Raw genomic sequence first — 24,284 nt, 5'->3', positions numbered from 1 at the left:
TCAAGCCAGTGGCAAGATAGGTGGCACTCCAAAGGCACCCCTTATTCCACTGCCTGTGGTTGGGGTTCCCTTTGAAAGGGTAGGGGTTGATATAGTTGGCCCCCTTGACCCTCCTACTGCTTCAGGCAATAGGTTTATCTTGGTGGTAGTGGACCATGCCACCAGATATCCTGAAGCAATTCCTCTAAGGACCACTACAGCTCCTGCAGTGGCAAAGGCCCTCCTGGGAATATTTTCCAGGGTGGGCTTCCCAAAAGAGGTGGTATCAGACAGGGGAAGCAATTTCATGTCTGCTTACTTAAAGGCCATGTGGAAGGAATGTGGTGTTACATACAATTTCACCACACCCTATCATCCACAAACAAATGGAGTGGTTGAGAGGTTTAATAAAACTCTCAAAGGAATGATAATGGGACTCCCTGAAAAACTCCGCAGGAGATGGGATGTCCTGTTACCTTGCCTCCTTTTTGCTTACAGGGAGGTACCCCAGAAAGGAATGGGCTTCAGCCCCTTTGAACTCCTATTTGGACACCCTGTAAGAGGTCCTCTAACACTTGTGAAGGAGGGTTGGGAACAACCTTTAAAAGCTCCAAAGCAAGACATAGTGGACTATGTACTTGGCCTAAGATCTAGGATGGCTGAGTACATGAAAAAGGCCAGTAAAAACCTTCAGGCCAGCCAAGAGCTGCAAAAGCAATGGCATAACCAGAAGGCTGTTCTGATTCAGTACCAACCAGAGCAGAAAGTGTGGGTCTTGGAGCCTTTGGCCCCAAGAGCACTCCAAGACAAATGGAGTGGACCCCACATTATTGTTGAGAAAAAGGGTGAAGTCACCTACTTAGTTGACTTCGGCACTGACAGGAGTCCCCTTAGGGTGCTCCATGTCAATCGCATGAAACCCTACTATGACAGGGCTGATCTCACCCTGCTCATGGCAACAGATGAAGGACAGGAAGAAGAGAGTGACCCTCTCCCTGGATCTCTTCTCTTCCACAGAACAAGATGCTCTAGTGGAAGGTGTAGTTTTAGCAGATTGTCTTACTGCTGAGCAGAAAGACCACTGCATAAATCTCCTGGGTCAGTTTTCTGTACTCTTTTCTACTGTGCCAGGCACCACTTCTTGGTGTGAGCACACTATAGGTACTGGAGACAGCATGCCTGTCAAAACTAAGATCTATAGGCAGCCTGACCATGTCAGGGACTGCATAAAACAAGAAGTTCAGAAAATGCTTGTACTGGGAGTGGTTGAACATTCTGAAAAGCCCATGGGCCTCTCCTGTGGTGCTTGTACCAAAGCCTCACTCAAAAGATGGGAAAAGATAGATGAGGTTTTGTGTAGATTACAGAGGTCTCAACCAGGTAACTAAAACTGATGCTCACCCTATACCCAGGGAAGATGAGCTCATAGATACACTGGCATCTGCCAAGTATCTAAGCACCTTTGATTTGACTGCAGGGTATTGGCAGATCAAGTTATCAGAGGATGCTAAAGCAAAAACTGCATTTTCGACTATTGGAGGGCACTACCAATTCACATTAATGCCCTTTGGTTTGAAAAATGCACCTGCCACTTTTCAGAGGTTGGTGAATACAGTCTTGCAAGGGTTGGAGGCTTTTAGTGCAGCATATCTAGACGATATAGCTGACTTTAGCTCCACCTGGGATGATCACCTGGTCCACCTGTGGAAAGTTTTGGAGGCCCTGCAGAAGGCAGGCCTCACTATCAAGGCTTCAAAGTGGCAGATAGGGCAGGGGAAAGTGGTTTATCTGGGACACCTGGTAGGTGGGGAACAGAGTGCACCACTTCAGGGGAAAATCCAGACAATCATGGATTGGGTTCCCCCTACAACTCAGACACAGGTGAGAGCCTTCTTAGACCTCACTGGGTATTACAGGTGGTTCATTAAGAACTATGGCTCCATTGCAGCCCCACTTAATGATCTCACTTCCAAGAAGATGCCTAAAAAGGTATTGTGGACAGCTAGCTGTCAGAAAGCTTTTGAGGAGCTGAAACAGGCCATGTTCACTGCACCTGTCCTAAAAAGCCCATGTTACTCCAAGAAATTCATTGTTCAAACTGATGCATCTGAATTAGGGGTAGGGTCAGTCTTATCACAACTCAATTTTGAGGGCCAGGATCAACCTGTTGCTTTTATCAGCAGGAGGTTGACCCCTAGAGAAAAGCGCTGGTCTGCCATAGAGAGAGAGGCCTTTGCTGTGGTCTGGGCACTGAAGAAGTTGAGGCCATACCTGTTTGGCACTCACTTCATTGTTCAGACAGACCACAAACCTCTACTTTGGCTAAAACAAATGAAAGGTGAAAACCCTAAATTGTTGAGGTGGTCCATATCTCTACAGGGAATGGAGTATACAGTGGAACATAGACCTGGGAGTACCCACTCCAATGCAGATGGACTCTCCAGATATTTCCACTTAGACAATGAAGATTCATCAGGTCATGGCTAGTCTTATTGTCCTTCGTTTGGGGGGGGGGGGGAGGGTTGTGTAGGAAAGTACCATCTTGTTTGGCATGTTACCCCCATATTTCACTGTATATATGTTGTTTTAGTGTATGTGTCACTGGGACCCTGCCAGCCAGGGCCCCAGTGCTCATACGTGTGCCCTGTATGTATTCCCTGCGTGATGACTAACTGTCTCACTGAGACTCTGCTAACCAGAACCTCAGTGGTTATGCTCTCTCTGCTTTCTAAATTGTCACGAACAGGCTAGTGACCAATTTCACCAATTCACATTGGCATACTGGAACACCCTTATAAATCCCTAGTATATGGCACTGAGGTACCCAGGGTATTGGGGTTCCAGGAGATTCCCATGGGCTGCAGCATTTCCTTTGCCACCCATAGGGAGCTCTGACAATTCTTACACAGGCCTGCCACTGCAGCCTGAGTGAAATAACGTCCACGTTATTTCACAGCCATTTACCACTGCACTTAAGTAACTTATAAGTCACCTATATGTGTAACCTTCACCTGGTAAAGTTGGGTGCTAAGTTACTTAGTGTGTGGGCACCCTGGCACTAGCCAAGGTGCCCCCACATCGTTCAGGGCAAATTCCCCAGACTTTGTGAGTGCGGGGACACCATTTCACGCGTCCACTATACATAGGTCACTACCTATGTATAGCATCACAATGGTAACTCCAAACATGGCCATGTAACATGTCTAAGATCATGGAATTGTCACCCAAATGACATTCTGGCACTGGGGAGACAATTTCATGATCCCCCGAGTCTCTAGCACAGACCCAGGTACTGCCAAACTGCCTTTCCCAGGGTTTCACTGCAGCTGCTGCTGCTGCCAACCCCTCAGACAGGTTTCTGCCCTCCTGGGGTCCAGCCAGGCCTGGCCTAGGAAGGCAGATCAAAGGACTTCCTCAGAGAGAGGGTGTTACACCCTCTCCCTTTGGGAAAAGGTGTTAGGGCTGGGGAGGAGTAGCCTCCCCCAGACTCTGGAAATGCTTTGATGGGCACAGATGGTGCCCATTTCTGCATAAGCCAGTCTACACCGGTTCAGGGACCCCCCAGCCCTGCTCTACCGCGAAACTGGACAAAGGAAAGGGGAGTGACCACTCCCCTGACCTGCACCTCCCAGGGGAGGTGCCCAGAGCTCCTCCAGTGTGCTCAAGACCTTTGCCATCTTGGAAACAGAGGTGTTGCTGGCACACTGGACTGCTCTGAGTGGCCAGTGCCATCAGGTGACGTCAGAGACTCCTTCTGATAGGCTCTTACCTGTGTTACTAGCCTATCCTCCTTCCTAGGTAGCCAAACCTCCTTTTCTGGCTATTTAGGGTCTCTGCTTTGGGGAATTCTTCAGATACCGAATGCAAGTGCTCACCAGAGTTCCTCTGCATCTCTCTCTTCACCTTCTACCAAAGGATCGACCGCTGACTGCTCAGGACGCCTGCAAAACCGCAACAAAGTAGCAAAGACGACTGCAACCTTGTATCGCTTATCCTGCCGCCTTCTCGACTGTTTCCTGGTGGTGCATGTTCTGGGGGTAGCCTGCCTCCTTCTTGCACCAGGAGCTCTGAAGAAATCTCCTGTGGGACGACGGAATCTTCCCCCTGCAACCGCAGGCAACAAAAGACTGCATCACCGGTCCTCTGGGTCCCCTCTCAGCACGAGCCTGGTCCCTGGAACTCAGCAACTCTGTCCAACTGACTCCCACAGTCCAGTGACTCTTCAGTCCAAGTTTGGTGGAGGTAAGTCCTCGCCTCCCGACACTAGACTGCATTGCTGGGTACCGCGTGATTTGCAGCTGCTCCGGCTCCTGTGTACTGTTCCAGGATTTCCTTTGTGCACAGCCAAGCCTGGGCCCCCGACACTCTAAACTGCAGTGCACAACCTTCTGAGTTGTCCTCCGGCGTCGTGGGACTCCCTTTTGTGTCTTCGGGTGGACTCCGGTTCACTCCTCTTCCAAGTGCCTGTTCCGGTACTTCTGCGGGTGCTGCCTGCTTCTGTGAGGGCTCCCCGACTTACTGTGCGCCCCCTCTGTCTCCTAATTGAAGCGGCGACATCCTGGTCCCTCCTGGGCCACAGCAGCATCCAAAAACCCTAACCGCGACCCTTGCAGCTAGCAAGGCTTGTTTGGGGTCTTTCTGCGTGGGAACACCTCTGCAAGCTTCTTCACTACGTGGGACATCCATCCTCCAAAGGGGAAGTTTCTAACCCTCTTCGTTCTTGCAGAATCCACAGCTTCTACCATCCGGTGGCAGCTTCTTTGCACCCTCAGCTGGCATTTCCTGGGCATCTGCCCACTCTCGACATTGTCGCGACTCTTGGACTTGGTCCCCTTGTTTCACAGGTACTCAGGTCCGGAAATCCACTGTTATTGCATTGCTAGTGTTGGTCTTCCTTGCAGAAACCCCCTATCACGACTTCTGTGCTCTCTGGGGGTTATATGTGCACTTTACACCTACTTTCCAGGGTCTTGGCGTGGGCTATTTTTCTAACCCTCACTGTTTTCTTACAGTCCCAGCGACCCTCTACAAGCTCACATAGGTTTGGGGTCCATTCGTGGTTCGCATTCCACTTTTGGAGTATATGGTTTGTGTTGCCCCTATACCTATGTGCTCCTATTGCAATCTACTGTAACTTTACATTGCCTGCATTACTTCCTTTTGCTATTACTGCATATTTTTGGTATTGTGTACATATATCTTGTGTATATTTGGTATCCTCATACTGAGATACTTTTGGCATATTGTCATAAAATTAAAGTACCTTTATTTTTAGTATATCTGTGTATTGTGTTTTCTTATGATATTGTGCACGTGACACCAGTGGTATAGTAGGAGCTTTGCATGTCTCCTAGTTCAGCCTAAGCTGCTCTGCTATAGCTACCTTCTATCAGCCTAAGCTGCTAGAAACACCTCTTCTACACTAATAAGGGATAAGGAATGGTTTCTTACCTGTAACTCCAGTTCTCTCGTAGGGGTATTTCCATGAGTCATAAGCACTGAATAGTTCCGCGCGCCTGCGGGGACCCCGGAGCACTGTTGTGTAGTATATTCTTAAGTGCAATCATCAGCTCCTTGACAAAAAAGGTCTGTGAAAAACACTTAAGAATAACAATGTGCAGCCTATGTGAACAGCTACACAGGCCAAATTGTTAGAAGAAAAAACAGTTTTAGTGTAAATTTCACGTTTAAACCTCTATTTATTCTATAAATACATAAATAAATACATTCTCATATTTTATTTACACCTCTCATGAGAATAAAACAATGTAGGGCAGTGTAGCCCATAGGCTGCCATTATACAGAATGAAAATAGAGCTGTGCCTTTAAGAAAAGTAAAGTCTTCCTGTTTCCCATCATGCACAGCAAAAGGCAGTTGCCTCAGTTCTTTTTTGGAGGCTATTAACCTGACATGAAGAAAAAAACAAAACATTTGTTGGAGTACCAACCTCCATAATATTCATGTTCTATGTCAACTCCACCGGGGAGGAGGGAGGGTTGCTTATGACTATCATGGAAATACCCCTACGAGAGAACTGGAGTTACAGGTAAGAAACCATTCCTTCTCTCGTAGGGGATTTCCATGTATAGTCATAAGCACTGAATAGAGTAGCAAGCCCATCCCCATAACCGCAGTGGAGTAGATATAAGAATACTGAGAAAAAACATGAATCATGCAAACAAATTCTTGAGCAAAGCCTGTCCAACCTGAGCATCTGCCCTAGCGTCTGTATCAAGGCAGTAATGCTTAGTAAAGGTATGGACCGACCTCCAAGTGGCAGCCTTGCATATTTCTGCCAAAGGGACATTTCTCATCAAGGCTACAGTAGCTGCTTTCCCTCTGGTAGAGTGGGCTTTTGGCCTACCACCAAGGGATTTGTTTGCTAACTGATAACATAACATTATACATGAAACAATCCACCTGGATAAAGATTGTTTAGATGTGCCCAAACCTGTTCTGATTGGGCCATAGTTAATAAAAAGCTGTTGTGATTTTCGTAAGCTTTTTGTCCTGTCCAAGTAAAATTTCAATACTCTCTTTACATCCAGAGAGTGCAGAGTTCTCTCAGCAGGAGTAGCTGGATTCTGAAAGAAAGTCGGTAATGAAATTGTTTGGTTCACATGGAAGTCGGAGACTACCTTAGGTAGAAATTTTGGATGAGTTCTCATTACCACTTTTGCAGAATGAAAAACCGTGTAGGGTTCCTGAGCGCAAAGGGCCTGGATTTCGCTGACCCTACGCGCTGAAGTGATTGCCACCAGAAAAGCAGCTTTCCATGTGAGATGCTGCAGCGATGCCTTGTGTATCGGCTCGAATGGCGGCAGAATCAGACGTGATAAGACAACGTTCAGTTCCCATGGAGGAGAAGGCTTTCTAATGGGAGGAAAAACCTTCTTTAAACCTTCTAGGAAATCCTTAATAATCGGAATCCGAAAAAAGGAAGTTTGTGAAGGACTCTTTCTGTATGCTGTTATCGCCGCCAAGTGAACTTTTATTGACGACAGTTGTAAGCCCGATTTAGCCAAACTTAACAAGTATGGCAAGATAGATTGTTCTCCACAGGAAACCGGGTCAATGTTGTTGTGTAAACACCAAATGCAGAATCTCTTCCACTTGCTTGCATAGGCTGATCGTGTGGAAGGGCGTTTTGCTTCCTTCAGAATTTCCATACAGTCCTGAGGTAGGTTCAAGTGTCCATATTGCACTAGCTCAGGAGCCATGCTGCCAAACTCAACGATGAGGGGTTGGGATGAGATATCTGCCCTCTGAACTTCGTGAGAAGGTCCGGACGATATGGTAGCCTGATGTGTGGTTTGAGTGACCGGTGAAGAAGGTCTGGGAACCACCACTGGCGTGGCCACTCCGGAGCAATTAGGATCATTTTGGTCTGAGCATTGGACAGCTTCTGGAGGACCGCCGGAATCAGGGGAAGCGGTGGAAAGGCGTAAAGAAATGCTCCTGACCAGCTTATCCACAGGGTATTCCCCAGTGTCCCTGGATGGTAATATCTGGAGGCAAAGTTTTGGCATTTTTTGTTTTCTGGGGTTGCGAATAGGTCTGTAGAGGGGGTACCCCAGAGTGCGAAAATGGAATGAACGACGTCGTCGTGTAGTACCCATTCGTGGTTCTCGTTCATTACCCGACTGAGGGCATCCGCTTGAACATTCTGGATGCCGGGCAGGTGAGTTGCCACTAGCGACAGGTTCCTGGCTAGAAGCCAATGCCAGATTGTCTGAGCCTCTCTGGATAAAATTCTGGACCTGGTGCCTCCTTGTTTGTTCACGTAGTACATAGTGGCCACGTTGTCTGTCTGAAGAAGGAGAGTTTCCGTTCTCAGAGAGGGAAGGAAGGCTTTGAGCGCAAGGTGGACTGCGCGAAGTTCCAGCAGGTTGATGTGATAGAGACTCTCTCTCTGTGACCACTCGCCTTGGACTCGAAGATGTTCCATGTGCGCCCCCCATCCGAGCAGTGACGCATCTGTTACGATGGTTTGAGATGGAGGTCGTTGTTGGAACGGAATCCCCACCAAGAGATTGCTGGGTAGACACCACCACTTGAGGGATTGTAGGGTGTGAGGAGAAAGCAGGACCTTGTTCTCCCAATCGTCCCTGAGTTGACACCACTGATCCTCTAGATTTTCCTGCAATGGTCTCATATGGAGGCGAGCATTGGGAACCAGGTGGATACAAGATGCCATCGAGCCCAGTAGAGAAGCTATTATTCTTGCAGTGGCTTGAGGTCTTTCCTGCAGTTGTTTGCACTTTTGGAGAATCGATAACCGTCGTTCCTCCGAAGGAAACACCTTTCCTAGCCTGGTATCTACAATGGCCCCTAAGTAATGCAACCTCTGAACAGGTGTTGCTGTAGATTTCAGAAGATTGACTTGAAGACCAAGTTTTTGTAGCAGTTGTAGAGTCCATTCGAAATGCTGCTGTGCCTCGAGATAGCTGGAGGCCTTTATGAGCCAATCGTCTAGATAGGGGTAGACGAATATTCGCTGTTTCCTCAAGTGGGCGGCTACTACCGCCATGCATTTGGAAAAAGTTCTTGGCGCTGATTTTAGGCCGAACGGTAGAACTGCAAATTGGTAATGGCGTTTTCCGACGGTGAACCTTAGGAATTTTCGATGTTTCTTGGATACTGGGATATGAAAGTAAGCGTCGCAAAGATCTATCGCACATAGCCAGTCGCCCTGACGTAGATGTGGGTAAATTTGGTGTAAGGCTAACATCCTGAATTTTTCTTTGCGAATCCATTTGTTTGCGGTCCTCAGATCTAAGATGGGACGAAACTCTTGTTTGTCTTTTTTCGGTACAAGGAAATATCTCGAATAAATCCCCTTCCCTTGTTGGCTGATGGGAACGGGTTCTATGGCTCTTTTTTGCAATAGGATATTGACCTCTAACTGCAGAGCTTCGAGATGGTGGTTGACTGTTTTGGGTGGAACAGATGGTGGAGAACTGGTGAATCTGAGAGCGTAACCATGTCTCACAATATTCAATACCCAGGCGTCTGTTGTGATGCGTAGCCACTCGTCCAGATGATTTGAGATACTTCCCCCTACCGGAGTGGATAACGGAGGAGGGGGAAGCAAAGATTCAGGGCTTAGACGTGGGAGCTTGTCGAGGTGTCTGGGTCTGAGGTGTTGAACGACCCCTTGTCGACCTTCTGGAGAAGCCCCTCTGATGCTGCTGTTGCTGCTGTTGCTGAGGGCGTGAAGATGACCAATGTGGAGCCTGATACCTGTGGGTGAACAGTCTTCTTTGATATGGGCGGAATCCTTTTCGCTGTTCTTTAGGTCGCTCCATGCCTACCGCTTTCAGGGTATCCAGCTCCGACTTCATTCTGGCCATCTCATCATCGGCATGAGAGCCGAACAAAGTGGAGCCTGAGAAAGGCAGGTTCTGTATCCTCTGCTGTGCTTCGGGTTTAAGCGATGTAAGCCGCAGCCATGCATGTCTCCTGAGCGCTATACCATGAGCATAGTTATGTGCGGATAGTGTTGAAGAATCCGCCGCAGCACTTATAATCTGGTTAGAAACCATAGCTCCCTCGCTCACGACCTCTAGGAAATCTTCCCTTTTGTCCCTAGGGAGATGCTCCGCGAACTGCAGTATAGAGTCCCAGAGGGATCGATCATATCTCCCTAATAAAGCAGTGGCACTGGCTGCTTTCATGGTGATAGATGCCGTCGAGCATACTTTTCTTCCTGCAGCATCGACCTTTCTGCTCTCTTTGTCTGGGGGAGCAGAGGAAGACTGACGTCGAATGCGATTTCTTCGCTGCCACTATAACTACCGAGTCTGGTACTGGGTCCGACCTCAAGAATAGAGGATCTTGCTCTGGTGGACGGTACTTTTTAATGAGTCTGGAAGGAGCAGACTTTGTTGTAGCCGGCGTGAGAAAAATGTCCATTGCTGGCTCAATAAGACCCGGAACCAGTGGAAGTAAAGGTCGTGAAGATGTCCTTTGATGCAAGGTCTCAAAGATCACTGATGTCGATGGGGCCGGAGCTGCTAGCGGGATATTCAGCTTGGTTGCCCCTCTCACTAAGACCTCCTGAAATGTGTTGACATCATCTATGGGAGACACTCTTGGGGACGGTGAGTCCGATAAGGTTGGAGAGTAGTCTCGTGTGGACGATGAAGAATGTCCATGATGTGATTCCTGACGACGGTGCCTAGAGGTAGATGTACGCCTCGAGGAATAACCAGAACGCCCTGCAGATCGCGTTGGGGTCCTCGGAACAGGTTCTGGAGGAGGCGCCGGAAGAGGAGCCGTAGGTGTTACCGGCGTCTGTGGTAACGGCGACTGCCTTTGCGAGAGTTGTGGTGATGCTGGAAGTAGGATAAGCGAGGCCGAGGATTCCGAGGTTGTATAAACCCTTCTAGGCCTCTTAGATGGTCTTCTCGACGTCGAAGCACTCCTCGACGTCGAACTGCGGTGACGCCGAGTGCCTCTAGACGTCGACTCATCTCGCCGCTGAGAACCTCTCGACGACGAACCTCGACGTCGGTGCAGTGACGGTGAACGCCTCCGACGGCGAACACTCTCTCTCGGCGGCGATCTCCCTCGCCGTGTCGACGGCGAGCCCGACTCGGATCTCCTTGGCGTGGACTGTGTTCGCAGTGTCGACGGCGACCCAGATCCTCTCGACGTCGGGTGTCTTCGCCGCCTCGACGGCGAAATAACTGTCGACGGCGAACAATGTCTTTTTCTCGCCGGCGAAGCACTCCTTGACGGCGAACATGTTGGCGCCGTTCCCTGCTTCGACGTCGACGCTCTCGACGTCGTCGGAGATCTATGTCGTTTTTCAGCAGGTCTGGAAGGAGTCATGGAGGAAACAGGTTGAGCCCTGGTAGAAGTCTGACCTTCTCCTCGCTCTGTAGTGGAATGGCCACTTTTTCTCCTGTCCTCTCTCGCCTGAAGTCGGATCTTCTCTCTATCACGAAGGGTTCTTCTAGAGAAGGTTTTACAAATGTCACACGACTCCGGTTTGTGGCTGGATGGAAGACAAATTATACAGACCCTATGTGGATCTGTTTTAGCCTTCTTTCTTCCACAAGAAGGACATTTATCAAAAAGTGAAGGCATTTCTAACTAGAAAAAACCTCAAAATTCTGTCAGAATTTGACAGAAATCAGTAGAAAATGATCACTCAAAGGTAAAAACGTCGAGTGAAAATGAAATTCAGAAGGTATTTCAATTAATTTCTGTCACAAAAGCTTTTGTGAGGTAGAGCTCAATGCTTCAGGGTCCTGTCAGCAGGAGCCGGAAAAAAGAACTGAGGCAACTGCCTTTTGCTGTGCATGATGGGAAACAGGAAGACTTTACTTTTCTTAAAGGCACAGCTCTATTTTCATTCTGTATAATGGCAGCCTATGGGCTACACTGCCCTACATTGTTTTATTCTCATGAGGTGTAAATAAAATATGAGAATGTATTTATTTATGTATTTATAGAATAAATAGAGGTTTAAACGTGAAATTTACACTACAACTGTTTTTTCTTCTAACAATTTGGCCTGTGTAGCTGTTCACATAGGCTGCACATTGTTATTCTTAAGTGTTTTTCACAGACCTTTTTTGTCAAGGAGCTGATGATTGCACTTAAGAATATACTACACAACAGTGCTCCGGGGTCCCCGCAGGCGCGCAGAACTATTCAGTGCTTATGACTATACATGGAAATCCCCTACGAGAGAACTGGACCTGGCACAAGGTGTAAGTACCTCTGGTACCCACTACAAGCCAGGCCAGCCTCCTACACATATATACAGTGAAATATGGGGGGTCACCTGGACAGGTGCACCAGCATTTCCATCTGGGGGGTCCCAAGGGTCATGGTAAATTTTAACACGTAAATACTTCAGACAGGACCCTTCCCACTACAACCCTGCGGGTCTCGGGCTGGAAGCTTATCTTGGCAATTAATGCAAAGGCCTGAAATGCTCCCAAAGAGCTCCAGAATACCCACTGCTCCTGCCAGCTCCACATCCACATCCTGTAAGAATAACAACATATCATTGCCATATAAAGTGGTATGGTGTGATGTATCCTGGACCTCCAGCCCCTGGCAGTATGTCCCAGAGCATGCACTGCAAGCCAAAAGCTTCACTGCTAGAGCAAAAAGTAATGAGGAAAGCGGTCAGCCCTGTCTGGTGCCGTGCCCCACTACATATAGTTCAGGAATCATTCTACTGGTTTTTACTCTTGCCACAGGCTTCAAATAAAGGAGCTTAGTTCACTGCACAAAGCCGGGTCCCAATCCCATTCGACATCACTTGATAGAGGAAATCCAAGCTCATACTGCTGAAAACTTTTTCAATGTCTATTGCTATGACACTGGGTGTAATCCAGGCATTTGGGTTATTAGTTTTGCTGCTAGGTGTAGGAGAGATGAAAGTGAGAATCGGCACCATATGTATACATCTGGAACAGCAAGTGACAGTGCTTAATGTGCTGGACTAGAACACAGCATGTGATCCTGTGAAAACCTAAAGCAAGAAAGTACATTTGAAAACTCCTGAATTCGGTTTCTGAGTTGTGTTTTTGACTCTTCCAGACTTAGTGAATCTGCACAATGCCTCAGTGCAGAGACATATGTATCATAGGTGGAAACCCAAATATATATGTATTCTACAAATCCTGTAGAGCACTCACTTGTATATCTTGTGGGTGTTGAAAAACAATGACCTTACTTGGGACATGCAAAAAGAAAGTCAGCCATCTTACCTGGTAGGGCAGCATATCCAGCACTCCCTAAAACAAAAAATACAGTGAGTACTTGCTTCATAAATATTTAGAAGTGTAAAATTTGTAACAAAGTGTCTATTGTCAGGGTGTTTTCACTGTCTCACTGGTATCCTGCTTGCCAGGGCCCAGTGCTCATAGTGAAAACCCTATGTTTTCAGTATGTTTGTTATGTGTCACTGGGACCCTGCTAGCCAGGACCCCAGTGCTCATAAGGTTGTGGCCTATATGTATGTGTTCCCGGTGTGGTGCCTAACTGTCTCACTGAGGCTCTGCTAACCAGAACCTCAGTGGTTATGCTCTCTCATTTCTTTCAAATTGTCACTAACAGGCTAGTGACCAATTTTACCAATTTACATTGGCTTACTGGAACACCCTTATAATTCCCTAGTATATGGCACTGAGGTACCCAGGGTATTGGGGTTCCAGGAGATGCCTATGGGCTGCAGCATTTCTTTTGCCACCCATAGGGAGGTCTGACAATTCTTACACAGGCCTGCCACTGCAGCCTGAGTGAAATAACGTCCACGTTATTTCACAGCCATTTTACACTGCACTTAAGTAACTTATAAGTCACCTATATGTCTAACCTTTACCTGGTAAAGGTTGGGTGCTAAGTTACTTAGTGTGAGGGCACCCTGGCACTAGCCAAGGTGCCCCCACATTGTTCAGGGCCAATTCCCCGGACTTTGTGAGTGCGGGGACACCATTACATGCGTGCACTACATATAGGTCACTACCTATATGTAGCTTCACAATGGTAACTCCGAATATGGCCATGTAATATGTCTATGATCATGGAATTGCCCCCTCTATACCATCCTGGCATAGTTGGCACAATCCCATGATCCCAGTGGTCTGTAGCACAGACCCTGGTACTGCCAAACTGCCTTTCCCGGGGTTTCACTGCAGCTGCTGCTGCTACCAACCCCTCAGACAGGCATCTGCCCTCCTGGGGTCCAGCCAGGCCTGGCCCAGGATGGCAGAACAAAGAACTTCCTCTGAGAGAGGGTGTGACACCCTCTCCCTTTGGAAAATGGTGTGAAGGCAGGGGAGGAGTAGCCTCCCCCAGCCTCTGGAAATGCCTTCATGGGCACATTTGGTGCCCATTTCTGCATAAGCCAGTCTACACCGGTTCAGGGACCCCTTAGCCCTGCTCTGGCGTGAAACTGGACAAAGGAAAGGGGAGTGACCACTCCCCTGACCTGTACCTCCCATGGGAGGTGCCCAGAGCTCCTCCAGTGTGCTCCAGACCTCTGCCATCTTGGAAACAGAGGTGCTGCTGGCACACTGGACTGCTCTGAGTGGCCAGTGCCATCAGGTGACGTCAGAGATTCCTCCTGATAGGCTCCTTCAGGTGTTGCTAGCCTATCCTCTCTCCTAGGTAGCCAAACCCTCTTTTCTGGCTATTTAGGGTCTCTGTCTCTTGGGATTCCTTAGATAACGAATGCAAGAGCTCATCCGAGTTCTCTGCATCTCTCTCTTCACCTTCTGCCAAGGAATCGACTGCTGACCGCGCTGGAAGCCTGCAAAACTGCAACAAAGTAGCTAAGACGACTACTGCAACTCTGTAACGCTGATCCTGCCGCCTTCTCGACTGTTTTCCTGGTGGTACATGCTGTGGGGGTAGTCTGCCTCCTCTCTGCACTAGAAGCTCCGAAGAAATCTCCCGTGGGTCGACGGAATCGTCCCCCTGCAACCGCAGGCACCAAAGAACTGCATCACAGGTACCTTGGGTCTCCTCTCAGCACGACGAGCGAGGTCCCTTGAATCCAGCAACTCTGTCCAAGTGACTCCCACAGTCCAGTGACTCTTCAGTCCAAGTTTGGTGGAGGTAAGTCCTTGCCTCCCCACGCCAGACTGCATTGTTGGAAACCGCGACTTTTGCAGTTACTCCGGCCTCCGTGCACTTCCGGCGGAAATCCTTTGTGCACAGTCCAGCCTGGGTCCACGGCAATCTAACCTGCATTGCACGACCTTCTAAGTTGTTCTCCGGCGACGTGGGACTCCTTTGTGCGACTTCGGGTGAGCACCGTTTCACGCATCCTCGTAGTGCCTGTTTCTGGCACTTCTCCGGGTGCTGCCTGCTGCTGAGAGGGCTCCTTGTCTTGCTCGACGTCCCCTCTGTCCCCTGACGCAATTTGCGACATCCTGGTCCCTCCTGGGCCACAGCAGCATCCAAAAAGCCTAACCGCGACCCTTGCAGCTAGCAAGGCTTGTTTGCGGTCTTTCTGCGGGAAAACACTTCTGCGCGACTCTTCGCGACGTGGGACATCGACCCTCCAAAGGGAAAGTTCTAAGATCATGAAATTGGCCCCCATGCCAAATCTGGTATTGGGGTGCCAATCCCATGCATCCCTTCAGCATGGACCCCGGGTACTGCCAAACCGACTCTCTGGGGTTTTCACTGCAGCTACCGCTGCTGCCAACCCACAGACATGCTTCTGCCATCCTGGGGTCTCGGCAGCCCACTCCCAGGAAGGCAGAACAAAGGATTTCCTCTGAGAGAGGGTGTTACACCCTCTCCTTTTGGAAATAGGTGTTAAGGAACTGAGAGGAGTAGCCTCTCCTGGCCTCTGGAAATGCTTTGAAGGGCACAGATGGTGCCCTCCTTGCATAAACCAGTCTACACCGGTTCAGGGATCCCCCTGCCCCTGCTCTGGCACGAAACTGGACAAAGGAAAGGGGAGTGACCACTCCCCTGTCCATCACCACCCCAGGGGTGGTGCCCAGAGCTCCTCCAGTGTGTCCCAGACCTCTGCCATCTTGAATCTAGAGATGTGAGGGCACAATGGAGGCCTCTGAGTGGCCAGTGCCAGCAGGTGACGTCAGAGACCCCTTGTAGGAAAGTACCATCTTGCCTGGCATGTTACCCCCATATTTCACTGTATATATGTTGTTTTAGTTGTATGTGTCACTGGGACCCTGCCAGCCAGGACCCCAGTGCTCAAAAGTGTGCCCTGTATGTGTTACCTGTGTTATGACTAACTGTCTCACTGAGGCTCTGCTATCCAGAACCTCAGTGGTTATGCTCTCTCATTTCTTTCCAAATTGTCACTAACAGGCTAGTGACCAATTTCACCAATTTACATTGGCATACTGGAACACCCTTATAATTCCCTAGTATATGGTACTGAGGTACCCAGGGTATTGGGGTTCCAGGAGATCCCTATGGGCTGCAGCATTTCTTTTGCCACCCATAGGGAGCTCTCACAATTCTTACACAGGCCTGCCACTGCAGCCTGAGTGAAATAACGTCCACGTTATTTCACAGCCATTTACCACTGCACTTAAGTAACTTATAAGTCACCTATATGTCTAACCTTTACCTGGTAAAGGTTGGGTGCTAAGTTACTTAGTGTGTGGGCACCCTGGCACTAGCCAAGTTGCTCCCACATTGTTCAGGGCAAAATCCCCGGACTTTGTGAGTGCGGGGACACCATTACACACGTGCACAATACATATGTCATGACATATGTATAGCGTCACAATGGTAACTCCGAACATGGCCATGTAACATGTCTAAGATCATGGAATTGTCACCCCAATGCCAGGAGACAATTCCATGATCCCCCGAGTCTCTAGCTCAGACCCGGGTACTGACAAGCTACCTTTCCCGGGGTTTCACTGCAGCTGCTGCCAACCCCTCAGACAGGTTTCTGCCCTCCTGGGGTCCAGCCAGGCTTGGCCCAGGAAGGCAGAACAAAGAACTTCCTCTGAGAGAGGGTGTTACACCCTCTCCCTTTGGAAAAAGGTGTCAGGGCTGGGGAGGAGTAGCCTCCCCCAGCCTCTGGAAATGCTTTGATGGGCACAGATGGTGCCCATCTCTGCATAAGCCAGTCTGCACCGGTTCAGGGATCCCTCAGCCCTGCTCTGGCGCAAAACTGGACAAAGGAAAGGAGAGTGACCACTCCCCTGACCTGCACCTCCCCTGGGAGGTGCCCAGAGCTCCTCCAGTGTGCTCCAGACCTCTGCCATCTTGGAAACAGAGGTGCTGCTGGCACACTGGACTGCTCTGAGTGGCCAGTGCCAGCGGGTGACGTCAGAGACTCCTTCTGATAGGCTCCTTCAGGTGTTGCTAGCCTATCCTCTCTCCTAAGTAGCCAAACCTCCTTTTCTGGCTATTTAGGGTCTCTGCTTTGGGGAATTCCTTAGATAACAAATGCAAGAGCTCATCAGAGTTCCTCTGCATCTCTCTCTTCACCTTCTGCCAAGGAATCGTCTGCTGACCGCGCTGGAAGCCTGCAAACCTGCAACAAAGTAGCAAAGACGACTACTGCGACCTTGTAATGCTGATCCTGCCACCTTCTTGACTGTTTTCCTGGTGGTGCATGCTGTGGGGGTAGTCTGCCTCCTCTCTGCACTAGAAGCTCTGAAGAAATCTCCTGTGGGTCGACGGAATCTTCCCCCTGCAACCGCAGGCACCAAAGAACTGCATCACCGGTCCTCTGGGTCTCCTCTCAGCACGACGAGCGAGGTCCATTGAACTCAGCAACTCTGTCCAAGTGACTCCCACAGTCCAGTGACTCTTCAGTCCAAGTTTGGTGGAGGTAAGTCCTTGCCTCCCCACGCTAGACTGCATTGCTGGGAACTGCATGTTTTGCAGCTACTCCGGCTCCTGTGCACTCTCCGAGGATTTCCTTTGTGCACAGCCAAGCCTGGGTCCCCGGCACTCTAACCTGCATTGCACAACCTCCTGAGTTGTCCTCCGGCGTCGTGGGACTCTTGTGCAACTTCGGGTGAACACCGATTCACTCCACTTCGTAGTGCCTGTTCCGGCACTTCTGCGGGTGCTGCTTGCTTCTGAGTGGGCTCTTTGTCTTGCTGGACGCCCCCTCTGTCTCCTCGCGCAATTGGTGACATCCTGGTCCCTTCTAGGCCACAACAGCATCCAAAAACCCTAACCGCGACCCTTGCAGCTAGCAAGGCTTGTTTGCGGTCTTTCTGCGGGAAAACACTTCTGCACGACTCTTCGCGACGTGGGACATCGACCCTCCAAAGGGAAAGTTTCTAGCCCTTGTCATTCTTGCAGAATCCTCAGCTTCTACCATCCGGTGGCAGCTTCTTTGCACCCACAGCTGGCATTTCCTGGGCATCTGCCCACTCCCGACTTGATCGTGACTTTTGGACTTGGTCCCCTTGTTTCACAGGTACTCTCGTCTGGAAATCCATCGTTGTTGCATTGCTGGTGTTGGTCTTTCCTGCAGAATTCCCCTATCACGACTTCTGTGTTCTTTGGGGAACTTAGGTGCTTTTTGCACCCACTTTTCAGGGTCTTGTGGTGGCTTATTTTCCTAACCCTCACTGTTTTCTTACAGTCCCAGCGACCCTCTACAAGGTCACCTAGGTTTGGGGTCCATTCGTGGTTCGCATTCCACTTCTAGAGTATATGGTTTGTGTTGCCCCTATCCCTATGTGCCCCCATTGCATTCTATTGTGACTATACATTGTTTGCACTGTTTTCTATTGCTATTACTGCATATTTTGGTATTGTGTACATATATCTTGTGTATATTTGCTATCCTCATACTGAGGGTACTCACTGAGATACTTTTGGCATATTGTCATAAAAATAAAGTACCTTTATTTTTAGTATATCTGTGTATTGTGTTTTCTTATGATATTGTGCAAGTGACACTAGTGGTACTGTAGGAGCTTCACTCGTTTCCTAGTTCAGCCTAAGCTGCTCTGCTAAGCTACCTTTTCTATCAGCCTAAGCTGCTAGACACCCCTCTACACTAATAAGGGATACCTGGGCCTGGTGCAAGGTGTAAGTACCCCTTGGTACTCACTACAAGCCAGTCCAGCCTCCTACATTGGTTGTGCAGCGGTGGGATAAGTACTTTGCAACTACTTACCACTTTTGTCATTGTACTTTTCATAAGAGAAAAATATACAAAACAAGTTCAGTGTATGTACACCTAACCAAAAAGTTTTGCTTTTCTCCTTTCACTAAGCTAAGTGCTGAAAAGTACCTCTAAACTTTCTAAAAAGTTCTTTAAAAGTTTCAAAAGTTTTTTTCTGTCTTTCAAAAAGTTCTGAAAAACTTTTTTCTCACTTTTTCTATCACTTAAACACTTTCTAAAATGTCTGGCACAGGCCAAACTGTTGATCTATCCAAACTTGCTTATGATCACCTTAGCTGGAAAGGAGCAAGGAGTCTCTGCATAGAAAGAGGTTTAAGTGTAGGGAAGAATCCCTCTAGAGAACTGTTAGTTAATATGCTTGTTGAACAGGATAAGCCCAGAGGTGGCACTTCTGTTGAGAAATTAGCTGATGGTTCCCAATCTGACCCTGGAGCACCCCTAGCAAAAGATTTAGAAGGGAAACTTCCCAGCCTGCCCATTAGCAGACCACCTAGCATAGCTGGTACTGATGTAGAGTCACATCACAGTAATAGTGTTGCCTCACATCACAGTAAGAGTGTTCCTTCTCATCATAGTAGAAGTGCTGTTTCTGTTAGCCAGGCTGTTAGAGTGCCATCTCTTAGGCCCAGGTCTCCTTCTGTTCATTCTCAGCATACTTGTGTCTCTAGACATGCCTCTCCCACCCACCCTGATGACAGAATGTTAGAAAGGGAACTCAATAGATTGAGAGTGGAACAATCCAGGCTGAAGCTCAAGAAGCAACAGCTGGACTTAGATAGGCAGTTCTTGGAAGTGGAAAGAGAAAGACAGAAATTGGGTTTAGAAACCCATGGTGGCAGCAGCAGTATTCCAAATAGTCATCCTGCAAGAGAGCATGATTCTAGGAATCTGCACAAGATAGTTCCCCCTTATAAGGAGGGGGATGACATTAACAAGTGGTTTGCTGCACTTGAGAGGGCCTGTGTTGTACAGGATGTCCCTCAAAGGCAGTGGGCTGCTATCCTATGGCTATCATTTAGTGGAAAGGGTAGGGATAGGCTCCTTACTGTGAAAGAAAGTGATGCCAATAATTTTGCAGTTCTTAAGAATGCACTCCTAGATGGTTATCGCTTAACCACTGAACAGTACAGGATGAAGTTCAGAGAAACCAAAAAGGAGTCTTCACAAGACTGGGTAGACTTTGTTGACCATTCAGTGAAGGCCTTGGAGGGGTGGTTACATGGCAGTAAAGTTACTGATTATGAAAGCCTGTATAACTTAATCCTGAGAGAGCATATTCTTAATAATTGTGTGTCTGATTTGTTGCACCAGTACCTGGTGGACTCTGATCTGACCTCTCCCCAAGAATTGGGAAAGAAGGCAGACAAATGGGTCAGAAGAAGGGTGAACAGAAAAGTTCATACAGGGGGTGACAAAGATGGCAAGAAGAAGGATGGTAAGTCTTCTGACAAGGGTGGGGACAAATCTAAAAATGAGTCTTCATCAGGCCCACAAAAACACTCTGGTGGGGGTGGTGGGCCCAAATCCTCTTCAAATCAAAACAAGGAAAAGAAACCATGGTGCTATTTATGTAAAATAAAAGGCCATTGGACAACAGATCCCAGTTGCCCAAAGAAAAGCACCAAGCCTCCTACCACTACAACCCCTGCTGCTACACCTAGTGCCCCTACTAATAGCAGTGGTGGTGGGAGCAAACCTACTAATAGCCAATCCAAGGGAGTAGCTGAGCTCACTTTTGGTAACTTAGTTGGGGTTGGTCTGATTAGGGAGACCACAGAGGCTGTGTTAGTCTCTGAGGGGGCTATTGATTTAGCCACCTTGGTTGCTTGTCCCCTTAACATGGATAAGTACAAGCAACTACCCCTAATAAATGGTGTTGAGGTTCAGGCCTACAGGGACACAGGTGCCAGTGTTACAATGGTAATAGAGAAACTGGTCCACCCTGAACAACACCTACTTGGTCACCAGTACCAAGTAACCGATGCTCATAACAACACCCTTAGCCACCCCATGGCTGTTGTGAATCTCAACTGGGGAGGGGGGGGGGGGGGGGTTACTGGCCCAAAGAAAGTTGTGGTTGCCTCAGATTTACCTGTAGACTGTCTATTAGGGAATGATTTAGAGACATCAGCTTGGGCAGAAGTTGAGTTGGAGGCTCATGCAGCAATGCTGGGCATTCCAGGGCATATTTTTGCTTTAACCAGGGCTCAGGCCAAAAAGCAAAAAGGACAGGGTGACTTGGATCCTGGAAGAATGGACCAAGGGCTCCCTAAAGCGAAGGTTAGTAAAGGTAAAACACTACCTACTATCCCTCCCTCTACAGTGGATTCTAATTCTGAGGAACAAGAATTTCCACCCTGTGCAGAACCTACACCAGAGGAGCTGGAAGCTAAGTCCTTGCCTCCCCACGCTAGACTGCATTGCTGGGAACTACGTGTTTTGCAGCTACTCCGGCTCCTGTGCACTCTCCGAGGATTTCCTTTGTGCACAGCCAAGCCTGGGTCCCCGGCACTCTAACCTGCATTGCACAACCTCCTGAGTTGTCCTCCGGCGTCGTGGGACTCTCTTGTGCAACTTCGGGTGAACACCGATTCACTCCACTTCGTAGTGCCTGTTCCGGCACTTCTGCGGGTGCTGCTTGCTTCTGAGTGGGCTCTTTGTCTTGCTGGGTGCCCCCTCTGTCTCCTCACGCAATTGGTGACATCCTGGTCCCTCCTGGGCCACAACAGCATCCAAAAACCCTAACCGCGACCCTTGCAGCTAACAAGGCTTGTTTGCGGTCTTTCTGCGGGAAAACACTTCTGCACGACTCTTCGCGACGTGGGACATCCACCTTCCAAAGGGGAAGTTTCTAGCCCTTGTCGTTCTAGCAGAATCCTCAGCTTCTACTATCCGGTGGCAGCTTCTTTGCACCCACAGCTGGCATTTCCTGGGCATCTGCCCACTCCCGACTTGATCGTGACTTTTGGACTTGGTCCCCTTGTTTCACAGGTACTCTCGTCAGGAAATCCATCGTTGTTGCATTGCTGGTGTTGGTCTTTCCTGCAGAATTCCCCTATCACGACTTCTGTGCTCTTTGGGGAACTTAGGTGCACTTTGCACCCACTTTTCAGGGTCTTGGGGTGGGCTATTTTCCTAACCCTCACTGTTTTCTTACAGTCCCAGCGACCCTCTACAAGGTCACCTAGGTTTGGGGTCCATTCGTGGTTCGCATTCCACTTCTAGAGTATATGGTTTGTGTTGCCCCTAACCCTATGTGCCCCCATTGCATTCTATTGTGACTATACATTGTTTGCACTGTTTTCTATTGCTATTACTGCATATTTTGGTATTGTGTACATATATCTTGTGTATATTTGCTATCCTCATACTGAGGGTACTCACTGAGATACTTTTGGCATATTGTCATAAAAATAAAGTACCTTTATTTTTAGTATATCTGTGTATTGTGTTTTCTTATGATATTGTGCAAGTGACAGTAGTGGTACTGTAGGAGCTTCACTCGTCTCCTAGTTCAGCCTAAGCTGCTCTGCTAAGCTACCTTTTCTATCAGCCTGAGCTGCTAGACACCCCTCTACACTAATAAGGGATACCTGGGCCTGGTGCAAGGTGTAAGTACCCCTTGGTACTCACTACAAGCCAGTCCAGCCTCCTACAACCCTCCTGATAGGCGCTTACCTGACTAGCTGGACAATCCTCCTCGGAAGGCTATTTAGGGTCTCTCCTGTGGGATTCTCGGCAAATAACGAATGCAAGAGCTCACCAGAGTTCCTCTGCATCTCCCTCTTCGACTTCTGACAAGGATTGACCGCTGACTGCTCCAGGACGCCTGCAAAACCACAACAAACTACCAAGACAACTACCAGCAACATTGTAGCGCCTCATCCTGCCGGCGTTCTCGACTGATTCCTGGTGGTGCATGCTCTGAGAGCTGTCTGCCTTCACCCTGCACTGGAAGCCAAGAAGAACTCTCCTGTGGGTCAACGGAATCTTCCCCATGCTAACGCAGGCACCAAACCTCTGCTTCACCGGTCCTCTGGGCCCCTTCTCATTGTGACAAGCGTGGTCCCTGGAACAAAGGTGCTGGATCCCAGTGACCCCGACAGTCCAGTGGTCCATCTGTCCAAATTTGGTTGAGGTAAGTCCTTGCCTCCTCTCGCCAGACAGTAATCCTGTGTACTGCGTGAACTGCAACTGCTAGGGCTTCTGTGCATTTTTTCTAGACTTCCTTCCTGCACAGCACTGCCCAGGTCCCCAGCACTCCGTCCTGCATTGCCCAACTCAGTGAGTTGGACGCCGATGTCGTGGGACCCTCTTTTGTTGTGCTGAGATGACCGTCGTGCTCAGATCCTCTGAATACCTGTTCAGGTGCCTCTGCAGGAGCTGCCTGCTTCTGCGTGGGCTCTCTGAGTTGCTGAGCACCCTCTCTGTCTCCTCCTCCACGGGGCGACATCCTGGTCCTTCCTGGGCCCTGGCAGCGCCCAAAATCCTCAACCGCGACTCTTGCAGCTAGCAAGGCTTGTTTGCGGTCTTTCTGTGTGGAAACAACTCTGCATCCTCCAGCACACCGTGGGACATCTTGTGACCAAAGGAGAAGTTCCTGGCACCTTCCGTTATTGCAGAATCTTTGGCTTCTTCCACCTGGAGGCAGCCCTTTTACACCTTCATCCAGGTTTAGTGGGCTCCTGCCCCCCTGGCCACTTGCGTGACTCTTGGACTTGGTCCCCTTCCTTTGCAGGTCCTCAGGTCCAGGAATCCATCTTCAGTGCTTGGCAGTCAGTTGCTGTTTTTGCAGAATCCCCTATCTCGACTTTACTGTCTTTCTGGGGTAGTAGGGTAACTTTACTCCTACTTTTCAGGGTCTTGGGGTGGGGTATCTTGGACACCCTTAGTGTTTTCTTACACTCCCAGCGACCCACACTACACTTGGCCTGGGGTCCATTCGTGGTTCGCATTCCACTTTTGGAGTATATGGTTTGTGTTGCCCCTAGGCCTACTGTCTCCTATTGCTTTCTATTGTGTTCTACAGTGTTTGCACTACTTTTCTAACTGTTTACTTACCTGATTTTAGTTTGTGTGTATATTTTGTGTATATTACTTACCTCCTAAGGGAGTATATCCTCTGAGATACTTTTGGCATATTGTCACTAAAATAAAGTACCTTTATTTTTAGTAACTCTGAGTATTGTGTTTCTTATGATATAGTGCTAAGTGAAATAAGTGGTATAGTAGGAGCTTTGCATGTCTCCTAGTTCAGCCTAAGCTGCCAGAACACCTCTAATCTACTAATAAGGGATAACTGGACCTGGCACAAGGTGTAAGTACCACTAGGTACCCACTATAAGCCAGGCCAGCCTCCTACAGTAGGGTAACTTTACTCCTACTTTTCACGGTCTTGGGGTGGGGAATCTTGGACACCCTTAGTGTTTCCTTACATTCCCAGCGACCCTCTACACACTACACTAGGCCTGGGGTCCCTAAGTGGTTCGCATTCTACTTTCTTAGTATATGGTTTGTGTTACCCCTAGGCCTATTGCATCCTATTGTATTCTACAGTGTTTGCACTACTTTTCTAACGGTTTACTTACCTGATTTTGGTTTGTGTGTATATTTTCTGCATTTGTGAAAGTGCAGAAATGCGCCATATTTCCAAAGATGTGGTGATGGCCAGCGCCAACACAGACA

Source organism: Pleurodeles waltl, chromosome 7, assembly GCF_031143425.1.
Source record: "Pleurodeles waltl isolate 20211129_DDA chromosome 7, aPleWal1.hap1.20221129, whole genome shotgun sequence".
Classification (NCBI taxonomy): Eukaryota; Metazoa; Chordata; class Amphibia; order Caudata; family Salamandridae; genus Pleurodeles; species Pleurodeles waltl.
This window is presented reverse-complemented; position numbering follows the sequence as displayed.